This window comes from Mesocricetus auratus, unplaced genomic scaffold, assembly GCF_017639785.1.
Source record: "Mesocricetus auratus isolate SY011 unplaced genomic scaffold, BCM_Maur_2.0 Super-Scaffold_6730, whole genome shotgun sequence".
Taxonomy (NCBI): Eukaryota; Metazoa; Chordata; class Mammalia; order Rodentia; family Cricetidae; genus Mesocricetus; species Mesocricetus auratus.
In genome coordinates, this window is record NW_024429184.1 from 74,072,024 (window position 1) to 74,098,122 (window position 26,099).

General features: G+C 41.0%; 1 protein-coding gene across 11 annotated transcripts in view; it reads right to left on the bottom strand.

Moving 5' to 3' along the window:
* The window catches only part of Rgs20 (regulator of G protein signaling 20), an 89,713-nt gene that overhangs the window by 36,926 nt on the left and 26,688 nt on the right, over positions 1-26,099 (bottom strand). The window contains exon 2 of one of the 11 annotated variants that reach the window (XM_040741517.1): positions 6,122-6,302. The exons of the other annotated variants lie outside the window; for them this stretch is intronic. The gene's annotated coding sequence lies outside the window, so the exon portion shown is untranslated. The remainder of the gene's footprint in view (positions 1-6,121; positions 6,303-26,099) is intronic. 11 annotated transcript variants of the gene reach the window in all.

Below are 26,099 nucleotides of genomic sequence, written 5' to 3' on the forward strand. Positions count from 1 at the left end.
TAATACCAGTATTTGGAGGGCAGAGGCTGGTAGATCTCTGAGTTTGAGGCCAGCCTCATCTACAGAGTAAGCTCCACCTCCAAAGTGCTGGGATTAAAGCCATGCACCACCGCGCCCAGCTGGTAATGGTGTTTTGTCACAACATTTGAAAAGTAGTTAAGACGGTGGCCAGGACATCAGGGCTCCCTTCGTGCTCTAGTTCCCACACCTAGGACAGAAGCTCTACATTTCAGGGGCTGGAGAGAAGGGTTCGTTTTTAGGAACACTTTCAGCACTCACAGAGGACTCAGGATCATTCCCAATGTCCTTATGGTGGCTCACAACCACCCACATCCTTATTCCAGGGGACCTGATGTCTTTTCTGACCTTGGTGGATGCTCCACATATGTAGTGCCAAGATATACACTCAGGCAAAACAATAAACAAACAAAATCTAAAAGAATTCTACAGTGAGAGGACCCAGCTGGGAAGACCTATGCTGTCTACCTATATTCTCAGAGTAGAGATGTAACTACAGGGAAGTATGCAGTATGTATTGTACCTTCTTGTTAAGAAAGTTCCAGGCTTTCAAGGTAAGGCTTTGCAGTTCTACCTGAGGGAACTACAACTTTAATGAAAGAGCAAATGACTGAGGAAACTGATAGAAGGTGATGATTGTAGTGGCAATTAATCAAGGCAGGGCTAGTACTCCTTGACACTGGCAGCAATACACAAAGGGCAGATAGGTCCATGCTCAGTAGCATCTCCAAGTGTGAAAGACATGGTTGGGCAAAGTGGGAGGGGCCTGTGTGCAGGATTCCCTAGGCCCTTCCCATGTCATGACTAATCACAGAGAACACGTCCCCAGCAACAAGTGTGTACAGCCTCTGCCAAGGAAGCCCAGTGGAGTGTTGGTGCTTAAGGTTTAGGCTGAGCACTGGGACATTAACATTCTGGCTTATAAAAAACAATATTCCAGAGTCCTAAAGTGAAAGCAGGTGTTCAGCACACATCATATTGTTTGTACAACACACTAGGGAACAACTGCTATCGCTTAACCATTGACTGAAAACACTGAAAGCCAAGTCCCCAGATACCAGCCAGGAGCCACTATTGCAAGTAGAACTGGAAAGATTCTAAAGATAGCAGCCTAGAGTTTGCTGTGTTAATTAACTTCAGTATTGGAACAGAAAAAAACATTTGGCTGGGCATGGTGGCATGCGCCTTTAGTGCCAGCGTGCAGGAAGCAGAGGCAGGTGGATCTATGTTACCTCAAAGATAACCTGGCCTACATATTGAGTTCCAGGATAGCCTGGGCTACACATTGAGACCCTTTTTCAAGAAACAAACAAACATTGAAGAAAAAATAGCTGTGGGATGACACATGCCTTTAACCTGGCCCACACCTTATGTTGGAAGAAAAGCACAGATCAAAATGCTGTCACTGGGGAATTACACCACACAGTTCGCAAGAAGTGTCTAAGGGTCTGTTCTTTGAAAGCTTTCACACAATGGAAGGGGAACAAATAATTTCTAACTTATTCTCTGACACCAACACTATACCAACACAAAAACCAGATACATACACATCACAACCATCTTTTATGAACATTCTTGTAAGCCTCTTCATCATAGTACTAGCAAACTGAATCAGCAACATGGAAGCAGCATACACTATGACTGTTAATTTATATATAAAACATCAACAATCACATTAATAGAATAAAGGGCAAACAGCAGTTTCAATAAAAAGTTAATAACATTCTTATATTTTATGATTAAAAACAGCAAAAATATTATCAAGATCATTAACAAACACTACTGTTATTATTATATCAGACACCAGAAGGCTAAGGCTTTCTTCCTAAGACTGAGAACAGATAAAGAATGTTAAAGCTTACAACATTTATGCAATACTACATTGGAATTCCATCTAGGGTGATGAGATTAAAAAAAGAAATGAAAAGCTCCAGAATTGGAAATCAAGTAAATGTGTATGTGTCCATGCCAGGAACCAAAGGGTGAAGGCAGGAACCATTCTTGAGAGTTTTCCACATTATTTTTGAGACAGGCTCTCTCACTAAATCTGGAGTTCACCTATTGGCAAGACTTTATGGACAGCAAGCTCCAGAAATCTATCTGCCAAATACAAGTGGTAAGGATTTGAACTCAGGTTGCATGTGCAGAAAGAACTTACTGAGGGGGCCATCTCCCCAGCCTAGGTAAAACTACTTGTAATATTCAGTGATGTACTCTTAAATAAAAAAGTTCTAGGAAGCCCTCTAGAAAAAATTCTAATGAGTTCATGCAAGTGACAAGGCACAAAGTAAATATACAAAACCTGATTGTAAAGCTAGTCATGGTGGTATATATCTGTAATCTCCACACTTAGAAGGCCTAGGCAGGAGAATTATGAGTTCCAGATCAGCCTGGAATACATAGCAAATTCTAGGTTAGCCTGGGCTATAGAAGACCTTGTCTCAAACCAAACCAAATTTAAAGGAAGCAAAAATGAATAAAAACAACCACTGTATTTCTACATACTAGTTATAATATTAAAATAATTTGAATTATAATACCATCAAGGAGAATAAAATAAATGGAATAAATTTAACACATGTACAAAACTACAAAACATGGTTCAACATGAAGGTCTAAATAAATGGGAAACCATCCCACTGGAAATATTTTGATAAATCAAAAAATTATTTTATATAGTTCCTATCAAAATCCCAGCCAACTTTTTTGTATAAATTGCCAAGTTGATCCTAAAATTTCATATGTAAATAAATGAAACCCAGAAAACTCATAGCAACTCTCAAAAAGTGGGAGTATTGGTGAAGGTCACATCCTGATTTCAAATCTTTCTACAAAGTGACAGATATCAAGGAAGTGCAATACTAAGAGCAGCCACACCTATCACCTGCATGTGCAGAAGTAAAAGCTGACACCAAGGCCACTGATGACTGACAAAAGGCAAAGACAAGTCACTGACGGGAAATACTTCAACAAATGCTAACACAAATGGATATATACAGCTAAAGAATGAAATTAAACCCCTTGCTCACACCATGCACAAAAACTAACTCAAGCATACCAGATCTGAAGATCTAAGAATGGAAACTATGAAATACTTAGAAGAAAACCCAGGAATAAAAATGGCACCAAAAGCACAAAAGATTTTTGGCTCAGTGGGTAAAGATGCTTACTGCCAGAGGTGAAAGATGGTAGAGGAGATGTGTTAGTCAGTGTTCTATTGCTGGTAAGAGACACCATTACCATGGCAACTCTATAAAGGAAACATTTAATTGGGGTGGCTCACTAACAGTTTCAGAGGCTCAGTCTGTTATTGTCATGATGTGAAAGGGGACATGATGCTGGAGAAGTAGCTGAGAATCCTACATCTTGCAGGCAGCAGGAAGTTGACTGAGACACTGGCTCTAACTAAGCATAGGAAACCTCAAAGCCCGCCCACACAGTGCACATTTCCTCCAAAAGGGCCACACCTACTCCAACAAGGCCACACCTCCTAATAGTGCCATTCCCTATGAGATTATGGGGTCAATTACATTCAAACTACCACATTCTACTCTCAAACTCCCATAGTCTATAACAATATCATAATGCAAAATGCATTTAGTCCAATTTCAAAAGTCCCCATAGTCTTTCATAGTCTCAACAACATTTTAAAGTTCAAAGTTCAAAGAATCTTTTGAGACTCATGCAATCTCTTAACTATAATCACCTGTAAAAATCAAAATAAAAAATCAGATGACATACTTCCAACAGGAAGGATACAGGGAGCATAGTGAGGAAATACTGGACTGAAAACCAGCTGGGCAAACTCTAAACTCTGCATCTCTGTGTCTGATGTCAAAAAGTGCTTCAGAACTCTGTTCAGCTTTGTTGACTACAACACACTTCTTTTTCTTGGGCTGGCTCCTTTCCCTGTTAGCAGTTCTCTTTGGCAGGTGCCCCTGACTCTGGCATCTCTAACAACTAGGGGTCTCCAAGGCAATCCAGGCTTCAAATTCACAGCTTCACAATGTGGCCTCTCTAGACCTCCATTCAGGGGCACCCCTGACCCATGCCTGGCCCCAGCAGCTTTCCTTAGGTGTAGTGATAAATTCCATAACCCATTTCTTCTATCTTTAACTCTAAAGCCAGAACCATGTGGCCAAAGCTGCCAGGTTTTGCTGCTTGCTGGATGTAGAACATGCTCTTCTAGTTCAATTACAATGACTTTACCAACTTTCTGTTTTGATTGTGCTCTTCAGTGCCTAAACTTGGCCGTCCTGAAACTGGATCTTTAGACCAGACAGGCCTTGAACTCAGAGATCTTTCAATTGCATCTTTACCAGCTTTCAGTCCTTCATTGCCTAAACTTGGCTGTTCTGGAACTTACTTTGTAGGCAAGGCTGGCCTCAAACTCAGAGATCCACCAGCCTCTGCCTTCCAAATGCTGGGATTAACCCACTTTATACTCAGGCAGCTCTTTACACAAGGGCAAAAAGCAGTCACTTTCTTCACTAAAATCTCTTTGTCCCATAGTTAATCAGATCACACACAGCATGTCTATCTTCCATGTTCCTACTAGTATGGCCCATTAAACAGCACTTAACTCATTCCACTGCTTTCCAAACCCAATCTCTCAAAGTCCATATTCCTCCAAACAAAAATATGGCCATGGCTATTACAACAATACTCAGTCCTTGGTACCAACTTCTGTCTTAGTTAGGGTTTCTACTGCTGGGAAGAGACACCATAACCATGACAACTCTTATAAATAAATACATTAAATTGGGGTGGCTCATTTACAATTTCAGAAGTTTAGTCCATTATCAGCATGGCAGCATGCAGGTAGACATGGTGCTGGAGAAGTAGCTGAGAGTGCTACCTCTTTTAGGCAACAGGAAGTCTATTGAAACACTGGGTGGTATCCTGAGCATAGGAAATCTGAAAGTCTGCCCCTACAGTGACACACTTCCTCTAAAAAGTTCATGCTCACTCCAGCAAAGACACATCTTCTAATAGTGATCCTACCAAGAGTTTATGGGGGCCAATACACTCAAATTACCACAGGAGTCAATCAACTACCACAGTTGTTTTCTGACCTCCTCATGTATACTGTCCTGTCTGTAAAATGAATAAGTAAACAAACACAAAATAAGATGTAATAAAAGAATTTAAAGAAAAGATTTGATAGTTTGTTTTTTAATTTAAATTAGAAATAAGCTTGCTTCACATGTCAATCCCAGCTCCCTCTCCCTCCCCTCCTCCCCAGCCTCCCCAACCTCCCCCCACAAAATCCACTCCATTCCCCATGGAGAGTGACACCCTCCATGGGGATCAAGATTTGATAGTTTGGGTTAATAAAATTAAACTCTTATCTTTTAAAGGATATCATTGTGAGTATGAAAAACAACCTACAGGAGGGAGAATTATTTATAAGAATTATGACAAGTCTTATGATGGGTAAGGAAAGAACTCAACACACACACACAGGCATGAAAGTACAAATTTAAGAAAGAAAGAATTTGACTAGCTCTTTCTCTAAATACTATATTGATTATGCCAATATACATATAGAAAGAAGGTCACCATCTTTATCACCAGCAAAGTGAAATCTAAACCTCAGTGAAACACCACTCTGTACTGGGATGAGTAAAATAAAAAGATAGCAATAATTAGTGTTGAACAGAATGTGTTGAAACTGGAATTTTCATTTATTGTATTCAGGTGGGAATGTAAAATTACTTAGCTGCTTTAGAAAACAAATGGGCAGGTTCTCTAAGTGTAAAATATAGAGCTTTTAAATAACTCATCAATTCTACTCTTACACATACATAAGAAAACAGAAAATAAGTTCACACAGAAATTTGAGAAAAGCTCAAATTATCCACAAGAACTGAAATGGAGAAAACCCATATTTATTAATGGACGAGTGGGCAAAGTGCAGTGCCTGTACCAGTATCAATATCAGCCACCTGTAGACAGAACTTCAGGAGTGGATGCTGCTGCACCAGGGCCTAGCCCTGAAAATATGGTGTGGCGGTTTGGATGAAAACATCCCCCATAGGCTTGTGTATTTGAATATTTGGTTTCTGGTTGGAGGACTGTTTAGGAGGGATTAGGACATGACCTTGTTTGAGGAGGTGTTTTACTGTTGCTAGGCTTTGACATTTCAAAAGTCCACACCAGCCTCAGTTTCCCTCTGTCTCTGCAACTTTTGGATCAGATGTGAGGTCTCAGCTACTGTTCCAGTGCCATGCCTGCATGCTGCTGCCATGCTTCCTGTCATGCTGATCATGGACTGTAATTCTCTGAAATAGAAAGCAAGCCCCCAGTTAAGTGCTGTCTTTTATAAGCTGTCTTGGTCATTGTGTCTCTTTCCAGCAATAGAACAGTAACTAAGACATACGGTAAATGACTAAAGATAGGTGCAAAATGCTATTTTTAAAAAATTATATTTATAAGAAATGTTTAGGTTAGGCATATCCATAGGGGATGAAAATAAATCAGTGTTTTCCAGGTACTGGGTGTAAGGAGATCGGGGAGTGACAGTTTATGTGAATATAAAGTTTCTGTTGGGGCAGTGAAAATGTTCTGGAATTAGAAAGTATGACTACTGCATAACTTTATAACAGTACTAAACCCACACAACTGTACACTTAAAAATGGGCCAGTTAGATGACTCAGTAGCTAAGGTTTCTTGCTGCCAACAAAGCCTGACAACCTGGGTTTGATACCTGGAGCCCACAAAGTAATAGGAGAGAGATTAAGTCTCACATGTTGTCCTCTGACACCCGACTCCCACCCCACACTGTGACACATGCATGTATACACACAATCAAATAAATATGAAAATTATGTCACAAGTTTTAAAAAATGAGCAACCCAATTCACTCTATGACATGACTCAACCTTGAAATTGTTTGCCTAAATGAAAGGATGAGACCCCGAAGGGCACATGTTGTATAATACCAGTTACATCAAGTGTCCATAAATAAACCTGGAGAGACAGAGAACAGGTTAGTGGTTGTGTAGGAAGGACTACTAATAGGCACAAGGTTCCTTTGATAAAAATGCTCTAATCATGTATCATGGTGATGGCTACACAAAGTGAACTTCGTAGTGTGTGCTATAGCTTCAACGGGAAAAGTGCCCCACAGGCTCCTGTGTTTGGACACTCCGTCCCCAGCTGCCAGTGCTGGCTTGGGAGGTGTGGAAACTTTTGAAAGAAGTGCCTAGCAGGGAGAGTGAGGTCTCAGGGGTGAGGATTATGATTTATAGCCTGACATTGATCTGGCTACCTGATTGTTGATTCTGCAAGTTCCTATTATCACCAACAGTTTCAACCACCAACCTCTCTCTCTTCTCCCAAGAGACTTTGAGCTCAAATAAATCATTTCTCCCCTACCTTGCTTCTTGTTAGGTATTTGGTCAAAGTGAGAGGAAAAATAATGAATGTTGTATACAAATTTTATCCCAGGGCTGGAAATGTAGTTCAGTTGATAGTATTTCTGCTTAGCATGCCTGATGCATGCATATATGAGTTTTCTATGAGACAGTATGTGGCAACATGAATACAATCCTTGTTCCTGTGTATACATAGAGACTCCCCATGACCATCTGTCTGTATCTTTAAACCTCTGTTTTCTTACAAGGGGAACAGTTTTTTGATAATTAGGCACACCTTCAGCCAGCATGGCCTCACTTTATTTTGAACTTGACTTTATTTCCAAACTGTTGACTCTATTTCTTACTAGGATCAGAACTTCAACATATGGTAGGATATGTCCCAAGACCCTAGTTTTCCTACTTTACATTCTGTTTCTTTGACAAAACATTGGCCAAAATCAACTTGGGAAGTTTATTTTGTCTTACTGTTTGGAGTACGTCAGGGAAGGAAGGCAGGGCACGAATTTGGCAGGGACTGAAGCAGAGAACATGGAGGAACACTGCTTTCTGACTTGCACCTCACAGATTACTCATCTTGATTTTTTATACAACTCAGGATTACCTTTCCAGTGTTGGCACCACCTGCAGTTGGCGGGGCCTGTCCACAGCAATCATTAATCAAGAAAATGCCCCATAAACGGACCTTATAGAGGCCTTTTCTCAACTGAGGTTCCTTCCTCTCAGAGGACTCTAGCCTGTGACAAGCTTCCAAAAACAAACTAGCACACCAATGCATGTCTAACACACACCAAGGACAGTACCCAACCTATACATACAGTATTATTACTCTACATACTATGATAATGTTTGTCATCAATTAGATTTAGTAAGCAATTAACGATGATGAAACAGAGCAGTTACAATGCACTGTAATGAATGTAGCTTGACTCTATATCTGTACTGCAATGTCCAGTCTGATAACTTTAACACCTAAGTGATGATTGGGTATAGTGCCTGCAATGTGGATGAGGGGATAAAGGGGTAAATCATGTCTGGGCAGGACATTTCATCACACTACTCAGACAGAGTAGAATTTAACATTTCTGAATTGTTTATTTCTGAAGCTTTACATGAAATACATTTGAACTATGTTTGATTTTGAGTAACTGAACCTGAGAAAAGGAAAACTGTACGTGAGGGTCTGGATACTTTGGGGGATGGCCTAGTTAGCTTTAATTGTCAACTTTCTTCTCCCTAGAGTAATCTGAGAAGGGACTCTCAGACCTGGGGATTACCTAGATAAGACTAGCCTATGAGCATGTCTGTAAGGAACTGTCTTAATTACTAACTGATGTAGGGCACACCCCACTGTGGATGGCATCATTCATTGGGTAGGTGTTCCTGTGAAGTATAAGAAAAGTAATTGTGAGCCTGAGCCTATGATCAGTCCAGCAATCAGCATTCATACATGGTTTCTGCCTTGGACTTCCTGCCCTTATTACCTTTAATGATGAACGGCAGCCTTGAAGTGTAAGACAAATAAATTCTTTCTTAAGTTGCTTTTCATCAGAATGTTTTATACAGCAACATAAAGTAGAACATGGATGATATGACTTGGTTCTCAGTTGGTAGCACTGCTTGGGAAAGATTAGCGAGTGTAGCCTTGTTGGAAAAGGTGTGTCACTGGGAGTGTACTTTGAGGGTTGGAAAAACCTCCTGTTCCCAGCGGACTCTCTTGGCCTCCTGCTTGCGAGTCAAGATGTGAACTCTCAGATGTTCCTGCCACCATGAGTTTGCTCAGCCATAATGGACTCTAACTATCTAAAACCCTAAGCCCAATTAAACACTTTCTTTTGTAAATTGCCTTGGTCATGGTGTTTTTTCATAGCAATAGAAAATTAAGTAAGACAGAAGGAGTGGAGTTTTGATGTGATAGGATTGACCATGCTGTGTTTTGAAGGAATGTAGGAGACTTTGGGACTCTAGACTAGAGAAGTGCTGGAATGATGTAAGCAAGGCTTCATAGACTTTTCTAGTAGGGCCCTGGCAGACAGTATTCAGAGACATCTATACTATGGAGGCCCAGCTCAAGAGGTTTCAGACAGGAACAACAATAGCGATGGGGCTAGAGACAATTATTGTGATATGCTGGCAAAGAATGTGACTGCTTTCTGCTCCTTTCCTAAAAAATTTGCCTGAGGCTAAATTGAAAAGCAAAATCAATAGACAAATTTACATGTGAGAGCAGATTATAAGGAAACCTAATATTGGCTTTGTAATGTCACTGTTAGTAATCACTCTTATACAGGTCTACAATGTAAATAGCAAGTAAGGCAGCAAAGATATATAAAATGTGTAGTTTGAAGAGAAAAAGAGCACCAGAAGATTTAATTCTGACCCCTCACAACAAAACTTCCAGCTTGTTAAAGGTAAAGGCCTAAAAACCAGCAGCAAAGGAAAGCAGCATATGTGGGTCAAGTAGGGCAATCTCCATCATCAGTGGAAAACTGAACTTGACAACATTGTCCTTGTGGATCTGGCTTTAGAGTATTGAGAGGGTAGTAAGTAAACCGTTATGGAATCTTCCTCCATAGTTAAGGAGAGTCTTGGAAGTCAGGCAATGTGTGGCAGGGCAGTCCTTGCATGAAGGTCCTGAGAGCCCACTGAAAGAAGCTCTGAAAGTGAAACCTGGGTTTTGTTGGAGACACCAAGATCCTGGAGACGCCAGAATCATGAGACATTTGCCAGCAAGAGCTGTAAACACAGAGAGCAAGAAGCCCTAAAGAAGTGTGTGTGTTTTAGGCGGGGAAGCTGGAAGGGCAGAGCCAGCTTAACTCTTTGACAATGGACAAGAAGCTGCAGGATTTGAAATTTGCCTTGCTAGATTCTGGTCTTGCTTTAATCCGGTATTTCCTCACTATGTCCTAATTCCACTCTTTAAATTAATGGTAATATACATTCAATGGCATTGTATATTGTAAGCATGGGATTTGCTTTTCGGTTTTACAGGTGGTTACATTGAAGAGACTGACTTGAGTTTCAGGAGAGACTTGGACTCTGAATTTTAAAACAGAGTTGAGACTATAAAAGACTAGAGAGATTTTTGAAGTTTAATTTTGCATTATGATATGGCCAGAGTCTATAGGGAAGAGGGAGCTCATATATTTGAATACTTGGTCCTCAGTTGGTGAACATGTTTGGGAAGGATTAGGAAATGTGACTTTGTTGGAAGCAAGTCACTGGGCACAGACTTTGAGGTTTCAAAAGACTCTTGATATTTAAAGTTAGCTATCTCTGCCTTGTGCTTGTGAATCAAGGCATGAACTCTCAGGTGTTTCTGTCAACATCAGTTTGCTCAGTCATCATGGACTCTAACCCTCTAAAACCCTTAAGTCAACAATTTCTTTGATAATTTTTCTTGATCATACTGTCTCTTCCCAGCAATAGAATAGTAACTAATGCAATACCTAACCATATCAAAATCAATCTCTCAAGGTTCTCCTACCATTCCCAGTATTTTCTTATGCAATTATTGATGGCATTATGGGTTGCTCCAAAGTTAAAATCTGTGACTCACCCAGTCAGAGACCATCGCACCACAGGTAAGCATGCTTGTGCTATGATTATGTTTTTGCTATGCTGCAATCTTTCTATTAATATTATATTTGAAGGCCCCAATTTGATGCACAACCTTCAAGACTGATTAAAAATATTTTGTTTTATACTTTTATATGTTATAAGAAACTTTTATATGTGTTATCTCACTTTGCCCTTCCTATGACTCTTAAGTATGACTTAACAAGGATTAAATATGCATAACTCATCTCCCTGATATGACACAGTATGCTTTTAACCTTGTCACTGAGGTGCCAATTAATGCTCCTTTTTATACCAGCTCGTTGGCTCATTACAGGCATATTCACCTCAAAGCACTCGTGCATTAAGAGTTGTTTTTACTTAACAGAATCTAATACTTATATTTTAGGCTAGGAGAGGTTTTTGTTTCATTGTTTTGTTTTGAGACAGAATCTCTCTCTCTCTCTCTCTCTCTCTCTCTCTCTCTCTCTCTGCTTCTCTCTCTCAGTGGGGGCAAAGGTTGAGGCATCCTCTTTATGCATAGCCTTAGCTGTCCTAGAATTCTATGTAGACCAGGCTAATCTCAAAGTCACAGAGATCTACCTATCTCTTCCTCAAGAGTGCTGGAAATAAGGACATCCATAGCCATGCCCAGCCTTGAGACAGGAATCTTGATCTCCAGCCTAGGCTGGCATGGAATTCAAGTATTGATAATGTGTGCCACCACATCAGACTCAGGCCAAGGGCAAGTAAGGGGTTTGCTGATCGTCACTCGACTAGTCAAAAGTGCAATCCTATAGACTTACTTCCCACATCACACACACACACACACACACACACACACACACACACACACGCACACACACACTTTTCTAAACATCAGTTTCCCATGAAACCACAAATTTTTATAAACATTAACACACTTTTGTCTCTTGATACTCTAAATTTTTGCATTTGTTTTGTCTCAAATACAGAAACCAAATGAAATTGATAGCTATAAGTTTTATTCAAAGGAAAAACAATTTACACTTGAGTTTGGTGCTGGAGAGATGACTCAGGCTGTAAAGGTACTTGTTGCCAAGTCTGGACCCACGTTGTGGAAGGAGAAAACTGACTCCAGCAAGTTGTCCTCTGACTACCCCTTTCTTCCACATATTCACACACAATAACTAAATTCTGTAATAAATTGGTTTTTAAAAAAGAAGCAACTGATTTCAAAGAACACTGTCCCTAATGCAAAAGGAATACGTATGCTTAACATTTCTCATTCTCTGCCCCAAACACGTACGAATACTCTTCTTTAGTCCCAGAAGTGGCATTAGTTTTTAATGTGAATATTTTCTGAGAAATTTCTATGAATTTAAAAACATATATAACTTTAGTTTAAAACATAGTTTCGGGGCACTTATCTAAATGTCATTAGGGGTTATGTATGTATCCTTTGTTTTCACAGAGGCCTGCTGCACTCTCTGATCTTAAGTGACTTAGGCAGAAGTCAGCTGCCCCCTTCCCTTCTTTTCCTCTGAGCTTGCTCTTTAAAGTTAGCCAATCTCAAAAGACCATGAGGCCGGCTCTCAGCCAGTGGGGAAAGACACAGTCACCACTTGATTTAGAACAAAAAGTAAGTGTGCATCCTGCTCCAGTGTGCTTTCGCTTCTGCTGCTGAATTCAGGACGTAGTTCTGATATGAATTCAAGTTTTATTTGCAGAGACACTTTATGTGGCGTGGCGGTCTTTTCCTTTTAACCCCAAACTTATTTCTAACACACATGTTCATATGACCTTTGTTCTGGAGCTGGAGATTAAGCCTGACACCTCTAAACACTATCACTAAGGGTCACTCCTTGATTGCTTTTATTTTTTAAATGGCTCAAAAGTCATCTTTGAAGGTTTATATACATTCATTGTAGCAGCTGGATTGTATTTTATAGTTAAGATGTTTTGATCTACAGAGTTGGCATGCTTAATAGTTCCCAGTGACCACACGTAATAAGTTGGCAGACTGGTTATATGTAAATGCTAAATCTCCAGTTCGCGAGAGATAAATACAAACAAGGCTGCTGCGGGCCAAGAATGGGCAAACTGAAGCATAAATAATATTAGTAGGGCTGGAGGTGTAGCTCAATGGTTAAAAGCATGGGCTACTGTTTCAAAGGACCTGATTCCCCAACACTCACAGGGTGGCTCATAATTACCTATAATTCCAATTCCGGAGGACCCAGTACTCTATTTTGCTGTCTGAGGGCACTAGGCACACACATGGTGTATAGACATACATGCAATCAAAACACCCATACACAGGAATTTTTTTAAAAAATATACATTAGCAACAATGCACTGAACAATACAAAAATATCTCACTGATCATTTCTAGAAGGCTTTAGTGAAGCAAAAAACTATGAATGCTGGTAAACAAGGGGGAGGAATCGTAATTCTGCTTTTTCCATGTAAACAGCAATGGTGAAAGATGTTCTTCTGTATATGTTTCTCTTATTGATTGATGAATAAAACAGTGCTTGGCCAATAGATACAGGAAGACAGGCAGGACTAGGAGACAAGGAGAATTCTGGGAAAGGTAGATAGAAAGAGACTGCAAAGGGATGCCATGTAGTGGAGGAAGGAGTAACAGGTCCAGACATTCTCCCATCAGCCAATACCACGTGGAAATACTTAGATTAATAGAACCATAGCCAGTAAATAGCTCAGCTTATCTATCGGCCAACAGTTTAATAATTACTATAGCATCTCTGTGTGTTCATTTGGGGCTGAAGCGGCAGGACCTGGCGAGAAAGAACTTCCTGTAACACAGCAATTGTGTGTAATTAAGCCATCTATAAAAGAAGGTTAATTTTTTCCATATTTAAAAGCACTTGGCACCCAGAGCAGAGTGTCCAAGACAGCTAAACAGGTGCACAACAGGATGAACCTGTTAGTGACTAGAAATGTGTGCACTAAAGCATTTCCTAAGAATTAGTGATACAAAATAAATAAATGTAATTCAAATATAAGAAATAAAATTTATAGGGAGGAAAGTTCTGGGACATGGAGGTTTTAATTTAAAGCCAGGGATCACATTTTACTTGTCAGATTTATAAAAATTAAAAAAAAATCCGTCACATATTGATAAAGCTTAGGACTTGAGGAAAGTTATTTAACCTCCAGTTCAAGGCTGATCACCTGAAGTTGTATGTCTGGGGTTCTGCCTCTCTTAGCCACAGAGCCAGGATGAGAAGTGAGGATTAAGTGTGAACACACCATGAAGTAACTGAGCTGTGCTGGTAACCTCCAGTGGTGCTCAATGAACGTTCACTAAGCAGTTATTTCTATGTACAGGGATTGCAACCTTCTGAGTTCTGTCTTTTATGAATAGTATGTCCCTTTAAGAATATTCTTGTCCCTCAACTGAAGAGTGGATAGAGAAAATGTGGTACATTTACATAATGGAGTACTATTCAGCAGAAAAAAACAATGGAATCCTGAAATTTGCAGGCAAATGGATGGCACTAGAAGAAACCATCCTGAATGAGGTAGCCCAGTCACAAAAAGACAAACATGGTATGTACTCTCTCATATATGGATTTTAGACATAGATTTGGGGAGTGCCAGCCTACAATCCCATGGCCAGAGAGTCTGGGGAACAGAACCTTCATCCAATGGTTGATGGAAGCAGAGGCAGACTCCCACAGCTAAACACTGAGCTGAACTCAAGGAACCCAGTGAAGAGAGGGAGTATTGATGAGCAAAGGAGTTAAGACTGGGCTGATTTAACCCCCTGAAACAGCTGACCTGACAAGGGTTAGCTCTTGAATCCCAGACTGATGTCTGAAAATCCAGCATGGGACGGATCAAGAACCCCCTGAATGTAGGTGTCAGTGAGGATGCCTAGGCAATATATTGGACCTTGGGTAGTAGATCAGTATTTATCCCTGACATCCAAATGGACTTTGGGTGCCCACCCAACAATGAGAGATTCACTCTCCCTGGACTCTTGGGGGGAGGGTCTAGGCCCTGCCCTGGATGAAATGACAGACTATGGACACCCCCATGGAGGGCCTCACCCTCTCTGGGGAAATGAGGGGGTACTGGGGGGTTGGTGGGAGGGGGGGGGAAAGGGAGAGGGACCTGGGAATGACATGTGAAGCAACTTTGTAATTTAAATTTAAAAATAAAAAGAATATTCTTGTTTGGGCCACCCTTATCTGATTTAAGTCTTAGACTGTCCTGTGGCAAAGTGAGATTGGGAGGTTTAAGTTGGGATATTATAAGCTGGAATGCTGGAATCACCTGATCCTTGAAGATATGACTCAACCCAGGAATTCTGGTTCTGATGCCTTTCTTAGGGTCAGATTTCTTAATACTTACTATGATTAGGGTGTGAAATAACCTTACAGGCTTGCTTAAACATTTAGTCTCTAATTGGTATTGCCATTTGAGGAAGTTGTGGAACCTCAGCAGCCTTCAGGGTGAAGACCACTTCTGATTCTGTCTGCCGTCTGTGCTTTCTGGTCCATGCAGATGTGAAGCACCCCAGCTGCACCCTCCTTGCCATAAGGGCCTGAGACTCTTTAAACATGAGCCTAAATGGACCTATCTGCCTCTATGTTTTTCTGTTAGATATTTACCAATGAGAGGCTATTACATATACCAATACCCTTCCAATTCATCTGCACAGAATTTTCATGTGAGTAAGGATTTCCAACTTAATTCAGTTTTTTATGTTATTTTGGTTTGTTTTTGCTGTGTGTGTGTGTGTGTGTGTGTGTGTGTGTGTGTGTGTGTGTTCATGGGTATAGAACCCAGGGCCTTGTAAGGTAGATAAACACTATACCACTAAACTATAACCCCCCATGCTATACCAACATTTTACATATATTTTCTCAGACAAGTGTCCATTCTATGTAAGATGTTCAAATATATTGACATAAATTTGCATGATGGGGATGTCATTCTGTATGATGTAAATATATGTTTCTCTTATTGGTTGATGAATAAATGCTGATGCAGCCAATGGACAGGCAGGATGCAGCCAGGCAGGAAGTATAGGCAGGGTTACCAGACTAGGAGAACTCTCAGAAGGGGAATGCAAAGAATGGGTCTCGAGGAAGATGCCATGTAGCTGCGGAGGAAGAAAGAGGTCCTGGCATCACTGGTTAGCCAAGACCACGTGGAGATACACAGATGAATAGAAATGGATAATAATTAAGAGAAAGCTAGCCAATAAGAAGCCTTAGCCATCAACCAGTTAATACTTAATATAAGCCTCTCTGTGTTTGTCTGGGACTAAACTCGTGTGGGACCCGGGACAAAAACCTGTACACATTATTTACATTTGATTTAAAATATTCCCATCTCTGTCTGTGTGCCACAATTCATTCCTGATGTCTTGCAGACCCTGCTTACCACAGAACTGCCTTTAAGTTGTATCAATCAGCCCCACTTTTTGTCATTGGTTACAGCTTTGCTTCCCATCACGCCATGCTTGTCTGTTCTCTTTAAGCCATTTTCTAGCTAGCTGGTGAGGGGAAGGCAGAGGCAGGAGGCTTGCACCCTCAAGTCCCCCCATTTCAAGGAAGCAAACTGAGCAGCAGTCTCGTTTTCATAGCTGAGCTTTCAGGTATTGTTGCTTCTAATAAAAGCATCCAGGGCTAGCTACCAACCAGCAGGCTCTCTCTCCCCGCCACAGGTGGATGACGTGTACCAGGACAGGATGCTATCATTTTACCTCATTTCCTCAGTGCTTTGGGTTTGAGTGGGTTACAATAATCGGGTTTTGTTGCTGTTCCCAGTCCTATTCCAGTTAATTTTCCTGCTCATGGAGGCCCTGGGAGCTGGGGTACTTCAGTGCGTGGAAAGCACAGATATTCCAGGAATATCTCCATCCTGTGACCTTCAGAGACACCCTCATTTTCTTGTTCTCTGAAGCCGCATTTCTGAGTAATTTAGCACAATATGTTCCAATTTGCTCCTAATTTTACCTCCTGTTGGTTTTCCTGCCTTCTAGGTTTGCCTTGCCCCTGAAAATCTTTTCCTGCTGTATTCTGCCATGGGTACTGCCTGTTTTTCATAGATGTACAATTGTTAGCATATCTCGAGGTGAATGAAGGGTAAGATAGAAGATGAATATGGATGGGCAGAGTGGCAAAAGGTTGGGCATGAGCATCATGTATGTTTCTAAAACTGAGTGCTTCCTTGTGGATGAAGGGGAAGAAACCTATCACCCCACCTCTCTTAGTCAGTGCCTCTCACATTGGGCAGAACTGCAAGGAACCAGATGAACTGGGGGCAAGAAAAGGAAGGAAAAGTCAACTTGTCCATACAAGAGACTTAAGTGCGTTGGAGTGAGATACATCAGATGTATGGGCATTAGCATCTAGAACCTAAGGAAAAGTCCAAGAAAATGAGACAGGCTTCCAGACTGTTCAGTCTGCAGGATGTCTGCCGTAGATTGTTCGTTGTCTCTCCTTCAAGAGTCCTCATGATGAGACTGGAAAACATCCCCCGCCAGCAGCAGGGCAGATTGCATGCTAATCTTTCTATGGGTTTAGCTGCCTACTCTGAAAATAGCAACAGGTGAAAGCAGATTCCATGAATCTCATCCTCCCAGCATACTGCCAGATCACCTGATGCTAATTAAGTCACAAACAGGCACTCTGCCTGCCCAAGGCTGCTACCTGTTATTATTAACTGCTGGGAAGTGACTCCCAGTCAACAGTGGTTTCTGTTTTGTTTAGTAGGATGCTGAAATGAACTGATTTTTAAGTTAGACTGGATGCTGGTACATTATCCTGTGGCATAGCCTTCACCGTTAAAAAGCCCATTTAGCTCCAGCTCATGAATATTAATGAAGGCCTAGAATGAAAAGGACTTCAGGATAAGTAGACCACAGCTTTGTCTTTGACTACAAACGATACTGCAAGGCAGCCAGCCTTTGGTAATGAATGGTGTTAGAGGTCTTTCTATGTGAGCAACAGTATAATGAAATCTTAAAAGTGCTGCCTGTGGATTTATTGTTTGAATAGCCTGGGATGAATGTGAAGAAAAGGTTGTCTCCAAGTTATTCACATAGAAGTCTGCCGACAGCTTGGTAACAAAAGACTGCTCTAAGTTCTTGCCCCTGGGTGGCTGCTCACATATTTCCCTGCCTTTTGGAAAGCCAATTAAGCATGTTACTGTATTGCAGGGACTTAGATAGAAATTTTTATACTTTTGCTTATATAGCTGTTGCCAAATTTGTAAGCCACTGTAGGTCTGAAGCCACAGAAAAGTCTGACTGTAGCTGTGGTCTCTCTTCTCTCCTGCTCTTACTGAACAAATACTAAATAAGACAACTCTTACTGTTATTTGGAACAAATACCAGAAATAAGAATATGATCTTCAGGATATTAGCAAACTATGCATCTCTTTTCTCTTCTTTTTCTCTTGCTTTTCAAGGCAGGGTTTCATGAAGCCTAGCTGACACTGGTCTTCAACCCCGCTCTTCCTCCAGCCTTTGGAGTTCTTGGTTTGCAGGCATGGGCTATCAATTGTCTGCTTGTCTTAGCAGCAGCAAATGACCAAGGAGCTCACCATCCCTGAATGAATCCTGCCTGGCTTTCTGTACCCCCAAATAAAAGGAGCTTCTTGGGAAGAATGCAGGTAGGTTGTATCTTCAATGATAAGCTAACCGTGGGTACTTCTGAAAGCATTTAGCACATATTAAACCTTTTCTCTGAGGGAGAGCCTCTTCATCCAATCCTTACTGGTTTGTGTGAGCATGTCTGCTAGCTTTTTAGGTTCCCAGCAAGAAAGAACTCTCGTTTGAGAATTGTAGAGCAATCTTTGTAAATTAATGTTTTTTTTTAAAAGAACAAGATACTTCCAACATGGAAAATCAATTTGTAAAATCAAACAGCATCTCACTGGATAAATATACCTATTTCTCCTAACTTGATAAGGGACATTGCTCTTTGTTCAGTAGTTTAAGTAGCCATGGTGATGAATGTCTGTAATTCTTTAGCAGTAGCTGAAGCAGGAGTCTTTTGAGTTCAAAAATCAGCCTAATTTGCATAACAAGACCCTGCCTCAAACAAAACAAAACAGGACACCAAACACACAAACAAAAAAGAAAAACCAGCGGCTTCCCGGCCAGTGTTCCAGTGCCTGCAGATCGCCTGGGAACTGCCCAGAGCTCCCAATCCCGGCGGGAGCCAAGCACCCCAGACTCCAGATCTTCTCTCCCACCATCGAGATCAGGAAACAAGAGGAGCCTGGGAGTCCAGGGAAGTAGCTATCCCTCCGGCAGCATCAGGTAAACAGGCCGGCTTCCCAGCCTGTGTTCCAGTGCCTGCAGATCGCCTGGGAACTGCACAGAGCTCCCAATCCTAGCGGGAGCCAAGCACCCCAGACTCCAGATCTTCTCTCCCACCAACGAGACCAGGAAACCAGAGGAGCCAGGGAGACCAGGGGAGTAGCTGTTCCGGATCAGGTACAACAGGACCCAGCATAGGATCCAGGGGACCAGGTAGGAGGCTAAGCGCCCCAGATTCCTGTTCTTCTCCACCCACGGACCAGCATTTGACAAGGAATAGAAGAACCACCAGATTATTGGACTTGCTAGCACCCACCAAAAAGGGAACTCTGGTCCCCAGACCAGTAAGGGGCTCTTTCTGCACCCACTAGAAGAAGAGATGGGAAAGAGACAATACAAAAACACAGTCAGCAACAGAAAAACAAATATGACACCACCAGATTCTAGAGACTCCACACCAGCAAGACCCCAACATTCCAATGCGAACGAAGCAGAAGAGAACGACCTTAAAAGCACTTTCATGAAAATGATAGAGGCCCTAAAAGAGGCTATTGGAAAATCCCTCAAAGAAATGGAAGAAAAAACAAACCAAAAAATGCAAGAATTGGATGAAAAAACAAACCAAAAAAGGCAGGAAATGGAAGAAGAAATGAAGCAAAAAATGCAAGAAATGGAAGAAGAAACAAAGCAAAAGATGCAAGAAATGGTAGAAAAAACAAAGCAAAAATGAAAAAAAATGGAAGAAGAAACAAACCAAAAAAAGGCAGGAAATGGAAGAAGAAACAAAGCACAAAATGCGAGACATGGAAAAAAAAAGCAAACCAAAAAATGCAAGAAATGGAAGAAAGAACAAACCAAAAAATTCATAAAAGGCAACAAACGGACGAACAGATAAACAGAAAATTTCAAGAAGCAATGAAAACACTGCAAGGGTTGAAAACTGAAATAGAGACATTAAAAAACACAATCTGAAGAAAGGCAGAAAATAGAAAAGCTGGACAAACAGTCAGGCACTACCAATACAAGCATTACCAACAGAATAGAAGAGATGGAAGAGAGAATCTCAAGTGTTGAAGATACACTAGGAGAAATGGATTTATCAATCAAAGAAAACCTTAAATCCAACAAATCCTTAACACAAAACATCCAGGAAATATGGGACACCATGAAAAGACCAAACCTAAGAATAATAGGTATAGAAGAAGGAGAAGAAATACACCTCAAAGGGGCAGAAGGCATATTCAACAAAATCATAGAAGAAAACTTTCCCAACCTTAAGAAAGACATGCCAATGAAGGTACAAGAAGCCTACAGAACACCAAATAAAGTGGACCACAAAAAAAATCCCTCGCCACATAATAATCAAGACCCCAAACATACAGAATAAAGAAAGAATATTAAGAGCAGCTAAGGAAAAAGGTCAAGTAACATATAAAGGCAGACCTATCAGAATTACACCTGATTTCTCCATGGAAACTCTGAAAGCCAGAAGGTCCTGGATAGATATTCTACCTACACTAAGAGACCATGGATGCCAGCCCAGACTACTATACCCGGCAAAGCTCTCAATCACTATAGACGGAGAAAACAAGATATTCCATGACAAAACTAGATTCAAGCAATATGTGTCCACTAACCCAGCCCTACAGAAAATTTTGGAAGGAAAACTCCAACCGAAGGAAGCTAACTACAACCAGAAAAACATAAGCATTAGAGAATCCCTCTCTACCAACAGCCAAAAGAACAAAGGGGTGAAATTCCACACATAATTCCACCAACAACAACCATCGCAAATCGAAGAAGGATGAGCAATCAATGGTCATTAATATCCCTCAATATTAACGGCCTTAACTCACCCATAAAAAGACACAGACTAGCAGAATGGATTCGAAGACAGAACCCTTCCTTCTGCTGCATACAAGAAACACACCTCATCCTCAAAGACAGACATTACCTGAGAGTTAAAGGTTGGGAAAATTTTTTCAATCAAATGGACCCAAGAAACAAGCAGGGGTAGCAATCCTAATATCTAACAAACTAGACTTTAAAATAAAATCAATCAAAAGAGATGAAGGAGGTCATTACATACTCATCACAGGTGAAACCCACCAAGATGAAGTGTCTATCCTGAACATCTATGCCCCCAATACAAAGGCATCCACATTCGTTAAAGAAACATTATTAGAACTTAAATCTCATCTAAAGCCCCACACAGTTATAGTGGGAGATTTCAACACACCACTCTCACCACTAGACAGGAATACCAGACAGAAACTCAACAAAGAAGCAAAGGGTCTAATAGAAGTAATGACCCAACTGGGATTAACAGATATCTATAGAACATTTCATCCACATAAAAAAGAATATACCTTCTTCTCACCACCACATGGAACCTTCTCAAAAATCGACCACATACTTGGCAACATATCAAACCTCAGCAGCTACAAAAAATTGGAATAACTCCATGCATCTTATCAGACCACCATGCTTTAAAATTAGAATTCAACAACAACACAAATTGCAGAAAACCTACAAACTCATGGAAATTGAATAATGCTCAACTGCACCATCCCTGGGTCAAAGAGGAAATAAAAAAAGAAATTAAAGACTTCCTCGAATTCAATGAGAATGAAGACACAACATACCCAAACCTATGGGACACTTTGAAAGCAGTGCTACGGGGGAAGTTCATAGCACTTAGTGCTCACATGAAGAAACAGGAGAACAGTTATACCAGAGAATTAACATCACAGCTAAAAGCTCTAGAACACAAAGAAGCAAACTCCCCAGGAGGAGTAGACGCCAGGAAATAATCAAATTGAGGGCTGAAATCAATAAAGTAGAAACCAGGAAAACAATACAAAGAATCAATGCAACGAAGAGTTGGTTCTTTGAGAAAATCAACAAGATAGACAAACCTTTGTCCAAACTTACCAAACAGCAGAGAGTGAACACGCAAATTAACAAAATCAGAAATGAAAAGGGGGACATAACAACAGACTCTGAGGAAATCCAGAGAATCATTAGGTCATACTTTGAAAACCTGTACTCCACAAAATTCGAAAATTTAAAGGAAATGGATGACTTCCTGGACAGCTATCATTTGCCAAAACTAAATCAAGAACAGATAAGCAATTTAAATAGACCTATAACCCCTATGGAAATAGAAGCTGTCATCAAAAGTCTCCCAACCAAAAAAAGTCCAGGTCCAGATGGCCTCAGTGCAGAATTCTACCAGAAATTCAAAGAACAGCTTATACCAATTCTTCTCAAAGTGTTCCACACAATAGAAGCAGAAGGGTCTTTGCCAAACTCTTTCTATGAGGCTTCAATAACCTTGATCCCCAAGCCACACAAAGATACAACTAAGAAAGAGAACTTCAGACCAATATCCCTCATGAACATTGATGCAAAAAATACTCAATAAAATACTGGCAAATCGGATCCAAGAACACATCAAAACAATCATTCACCACGATCAAGTAGGTTTCATCCCAGGGATGCAGGGATGGTTCAACATACGAAAATCCATCAATGTAATCCACCATATAAACAAGCTGAAAAACAAAAATCACATGATCATCTCACTAGATGCTGAAAAAGCCCTTGACAAAATCCAACACCCCTTCATGATAAAGGTCTTGGAGAGATCTGGGATAACAGGGACATACTTAAACATAATAAAAGCTATATACAGTACACCAACAGCCAACATCAAACTAAATGGAAAGAAACTCAACGCAATTCCTCTAAAATCAGTAACAAAACAAGTCTGTCCACTCTCTCCATACCTTTTCAACATGGTACTTGAAGTTCTAGCTATTGCCATACAACAACAAAGGGGGATCAAGGGGATACAAATTGGGAAGGAAGAGGTCAAACTTTCACTGTTTGCAGACGATATGATAGTTTACATCAATGACCCAAAGAACTCTACCAGGGAACTCTTACAGCTGATTAACACCTTCAGCAAAGTGGCAGGCTACAAGATCAACTCAAGAAAATCAGTAGCCCTACTATATACAGATGATAAAAGGGCTGAAAGAGAAATCAGAGAAACATCACCCTTTACAATTGCCACAAACAACATAAAATACCTTGGGGTAACGCTAACCAAAGAAGTGAAAGACCTGTATCATAAGAACTTTGAATCTTTAAAGAAAGAAATTAAAGAAGCCCTCAGAAAATGGAAAGATCTCCCATGCTCTTGGATAGGTAGGATCAATGTAGTAAAAATGGCAATCCTGCCAAAAGCAATCTACAGATTCAATGCAATCCCCATTAAAATCCCAGCACAATTCTTCACAGACCTTGAAAGAACAATAATCAATTTTGTATGGAAAAACAAAAGACCCAGGATAGCCAAAACAACCCTGTTCAACAAGGCAACGTCCGGAGGCATCACCATCCCTGACCTCAAGCTCTATTATAGAGCTATAGTCCTGAAAACAGCTTGGTATTGGCACAAAAATAGACAGGTAGACCAATGGAATCGAATTGAAAACCCTGATATTAAACCACACACGTATGAACATCTGATCTTTGACAAAGAAGCTAAAAATATACAATGGAATAAAGAAAGCATCTTCAACAAATGGTGCTGGCATAATTGGAGACTGGCATGTAGAAGAATGCGGATCGATCCATGTTTATCGCCATGCACAAAACTTAAGTCCAAATGGATCAAAGACCTCAACATAAATCCAGCCACACTGAACCTCATAGAAGAGAAAGTGGGTGGTACCCTTGAACGAATTGGTACAGGAGACAGCTTCCTGAACATAACACCAGTAGCACAGACAGTGAGATCAACAATTAATAAATGGGACCTACTGAAACTGAGAAGCTTCTGTAAGGCAAAGGACACAGTCAGCAAGACAAAAAGGCAGCCCACAGAATGGGAAAAAATATTCACTAATCCCACATCTGACAGAGGGTTGATCTCCAAAATTTACAAAGAACTCAAGAAGCAAGTCTCCAAAGCAGCAAAGGACCCAATTAAAAAGTGGGCTGCAGAACTAGAGAGTTTTCAATAGAGGAGTCCAAAAAGGCTGAGAGGCACTTGAGAAAGTGCTCAACATCCTTAGCCATCCGGGAAATGCAAATCAAAACAACTCTGAGATACCATTTCACTCCTGTCAGAATGGCTAAAATCAAAAACACCAATGACAATTTATGCTGGAGAGGATGTGGTGAAAGGGTAACACTCCTCCATTGCTGGTGGGAGTGCCAACTGGTTCAGCCACTTTGGAAATCAGTATGGAGATTCCTCAGAAAAATGGGAATAAACCTACCACAAGACCCAGCAACTCCACTCTTAGGCATATATCCAAAAGATGCCCATTCATACAACAAAGATGTCTGTTCCACTATGTTCATAGCAGCTTTATTTGTAATAGCCAGAACTTGGAAGCAACCTAGATGTCCCTCACCCGAAGACTGGATAGAGAAAATGTGGTACATCTACACAATGGAGTACTATTCAGCAGAAAAAAATAATGGAATCATGAGATTCGCAGGCAAATGGATGACACTAGAAGAAACCATCCTGAGTGAGGTAACCCAGTCACAAAAAGAGAAACATGGCATGTACTCTCTCATATATGGATTTTAGACATAGATCTGGGGAGTGCCAGCCTACAATCCTATGGCCAGAGAGTCTGGGAAACAGAAACTTCATTTAGTGGCTGGTTAAGTACTGAGCTGAACTCAAGAAAGCCAGTAACAGAGAGGGAGGATTGATGATCAAAGGGATTAAGACTGGGCTGGTTTAACCCCCAGAAACAGCTGACCAGACAAAGGTTAACTCTTGAATCCCAGGCATCTGCCTGGGAATCCAGCATGGGACTGATCAATACCCCCCTGAATTTGGGTGTCAGTGAGGAGGCCTAGGGAACCTATTGAGCCTTGGGCAGCAGATCAGTACCCATCCCAAGTATACACACGGACTTTGGACTCCCATAGAACAATGTGAGGTGCACTCTCACCCTGAACTCTTGGGGAAGGGTCTAGGCCCTGCCCTATATGAAATGACAGACTATGGACACCCCCATGGAGGGCCTCACCCTCCCTGGGGGAATGAGGGGATAAGGGGGGGCTGGGGGGAGGGCACAGGAGGAGGGGAGGGAATGGGAGCAGGACCTGGAACTGACTTGTGAAGCAACCTCGTTTCTTATCTAAATTTAAACTGGAAAAAAAAAGAAAAACCAGTGGTAGTGGTGTTGGGGTAGTTTCAGCTTCTTCACCTTTAACTCACACAAAACCAAATGAAGTTTCTATCTCTCAGAGGGCTTTTGTGTTTTCCTTGGCTCTACGCTTTGGACCTAGATTTTGAGGTGAGTTTCTCTGTAATTTTGTCTCCATTTTCCCTGTGAACAATGAAAGAAAATGTAAAATCTGGTGATCTTGGAGAGCATCATACTCAGTCTTCTTTCCCCAGAAGCAGCAATGGGACTTAACTAGGATGGTTAGTGGTTGGGGACAAGTGTGTCCTGAGAGAAGCACCTTCATTGCGGGCAGGTTAGAAGGGAAGACTGGCTGACAGGTTGATTTGCTTAGATTCTGACCTCAGGGAAGAAGCATCCAAATGGCTGGTGGTCTAACCCAGGTCCCAGAGTTGGAAGAGGCTGGCAAGTTAAAGGGCAGAAACCAGTCAGGTTTTTTTTTTGTTTTGTTTTTGTTTTTTGGGGGGACTTCACTGCTAGGGAAAAGTGGCTAGCTGGAAACAAATGTGGCCACAGTAGGTAGGATAAGAACAAACTCTAGACTAGGTCACTAGCACTCTGGATTAGTCAATCTGCTGCATTTCTCCAAGTTTGAGCTTCTGCTGTAACAGCTGTGAAAATCTCGGTATTGA